This window comes from Thermobia domestica, chromosome 6, assembly GCF_964235325.1.
Source record: "Thermobia domestica chromosome 6, izTheDome1.hap1.1, whole genome shotgun sequence".
NCBI classification, from domain to species: Eukaryota; Metazoa; Arthropoda; class Insecta; order Zygentoma; family Lepismatidae; genus Thermobia; species Thermobia domestica.
The window spans coordinates 313,036,917-313,039,416 of NC_137459.1; the positions used below are offsets into that span (position 1 = coordinate 313,036,917).

The window sequence follows — 2,500 nt, forward strand, 5'->3', positions numbered from 1 at the left end:
TTGTTGTTGGAGGACCAACAACGATAACGGGACAAATGTAAGACAGGTGAAAAACCATTTTCTTTTTAAGATAGATGCATAGTAAACAGGAGGGAAACCAGGTTAATAACTCAACAGCAGGAAACCAGATAAGCCGAGAAGGTGAAACCAATTAAACATATACATTATTCAAATGTTTTTATGCACACTGGTGAGAGCTACATTAACTCTCAATTTTGTTTTATTTGAAAATTAATTGTAAGTTTAAGTAAAATTTTAAATTTATTAGCTATTATTTTAATGTGTAATGTTAATATAAAAATGTATCTGGTTTTTATGCACATTGGTGAGAGTTACATTAACTTTCAATTTTTATTTCCTTGCAAAATAATTGTAAGTTAAGAAAATTTTAAATTTATTAACTATTATTTTAATGTGTAATGTTAATATAAAAATGTATCTGGTTTTTCTAATGTCAACGACAAAAATTTGAGAGTGTTGTGTTCTTGTGTATTTGTATCGTATTATGTGTATGATTTATGTTGCTTATAAAAAGATTTTCTTCTTTTCAGCATGAGAGGGTAAATTAAAATAAAAATAATTGGAAAATAAAGCCTGATATAACTATTAGGAATCAGGCATTAAAATAAAGCCCCCCCACCCCTGCATGGGTGCTTAATAAAAACGAAAATGAGAGGAGATAATTATAAATAAGAGAGAGATTAAAAAGAGTTAGGGGCAGTAGCGTCTGCCAATAAGACCATAAGAAATGGCGAAAGGCAGGGGTAGTGGAGGATTAAAAAAAAAAAAAAAAAAAAAAAAAGATAGGGACAGTGGGAATTTCGTTAATCCATTCATGCGCGTCACTAATTAGATGACGAGGCATTTGGCTAAAGAAGGCCAAGAGGCCATTCCCCAACAAAGTTAGGTACCTACAAAGTGACAATACAATTCCCAACAACAAGTTGCTGGTATAAATAAATACAATAGAATAAACAACAAACAAGAATATAACAAAGGAGATAAATATAGATAATTTATTACAATTGAGAATGCCTCGCCATCTCCTAACTACACCGCCTAATATAATGATGCATGCAATAAATATACATGCTTACAATAAATACAAAATTACATATAAATAGATACACATACCAAAGCTGCCAATGGCGAGATAAACAAGACTAAGCTAGCTAGCTAAGCTCCCATTTAGCCGGCGGGCCAGCGGCCCCCGTTCCCGACGCGCGCCACGAGGAGGCATGGGAGACGAATGGATCAACGATAATCGAGATGGGCGTTGAGCATCTCAATGCTAGAACGCAGACAAATAAGCGACATCGTCTTGAGAAGGCCCCTGTCGACAATCGCCAGCTCTGCTAGAGCCCTTTCTGTAGCTCTTGGGACAGCCCCCCTCGATCCCAAGACAATTGGTAGAACCTTAAAGTTCTTATCCGCTGAGAATACACCCCTCAAGTTGTTATACTTGCGGGATTTCTCCACAGAGGCCTCCTCAAGACTACGGCCGTCCTCAAACCGGACCGTGACATCGACCACGAACCTGCTCCTTTCGGTGTCGACGACCAGGTCCGGCTTGAGCCAGGCCCCATCGACACGAAAAACGTTTTCGCGCATAACTCGGAATCCTTTGTCCGTGCACTGCTGCTGTATCAGGTCCACAACTTCGTTGTGCCTATGTATGCGTTTGGGTTTGTGTATGAAACACTCCCCCACAACGTGAGCAGCAGTTTCTACCTTGGTTCGACATCCTCTGCACTGTACGTCCTGCCCTTCCACCGCACGAGCCAGGACTGCACGGACTCCGACAGTATTGGATCTTAGCTGGAGAGCGTCGATGAACCTGCCCTCAGACAGCAACGTATCGTCAAGAAGAAACGAGTTCGAAACCGGAGACCGCTTGAAATATAGCGCCCCCTTACCTTGAGAGCCCAGCGTACTCCATTGATCAGCCACCATCTCCCTCTCCCTCTGCGACACTCTCTCTAGTTTTTCTAAGGACAACACACCGGGGATGCCCTTACTGCGAGCAAATCCTCTAATCTTATCTGGCAGGCCTACCACCTCTGCCAAATAACGAATTACATGATCAGGATTGTTAACTAACTTCATCCAGTTCTTAACTACTGAGAACTGAACAATTCTTTCTAGATTAGGAATGGCCAGACCCCCATCCTTACGCCGGGCATACAGTAGGCAGTCGGTAACCGACGAAGGCAAATGGAGGACTGCCTTAACGAAATTCCTAATCTCCTGATCTAGTCTCCTGAGACTTGTGACTCCCACCTCAGCCACAGTCCACTGATAGAGGAATCTAGGCACCAGGTAACGTGACATTAAGATGATTTTCTGCCTGGGCTTCAATCGTAAACGAGAGAGTCTCCGCAGAAGGAGAGCGAGATAGTCGCTATCGTAATGAGTAAATCTCCCCTTTGAGATTGTAAACATGCACCCCAGATATCGAAATGCCTCGTCAACTTCGACCTTGCACACCTGCTCCTCCCCC

General features: G+C 42.0%; 1 pseudogene; it reads right to left on the minus strand.

The window, feature by feature from the left end:
- LOC145688662 (large subunit ribosomal RNA) overlaps window positions 1–2,500 on the minus strand; it is a 9,636-nt pseudogene that overhangs the window by 3,972 nt on the left and 3,164 nt on the right.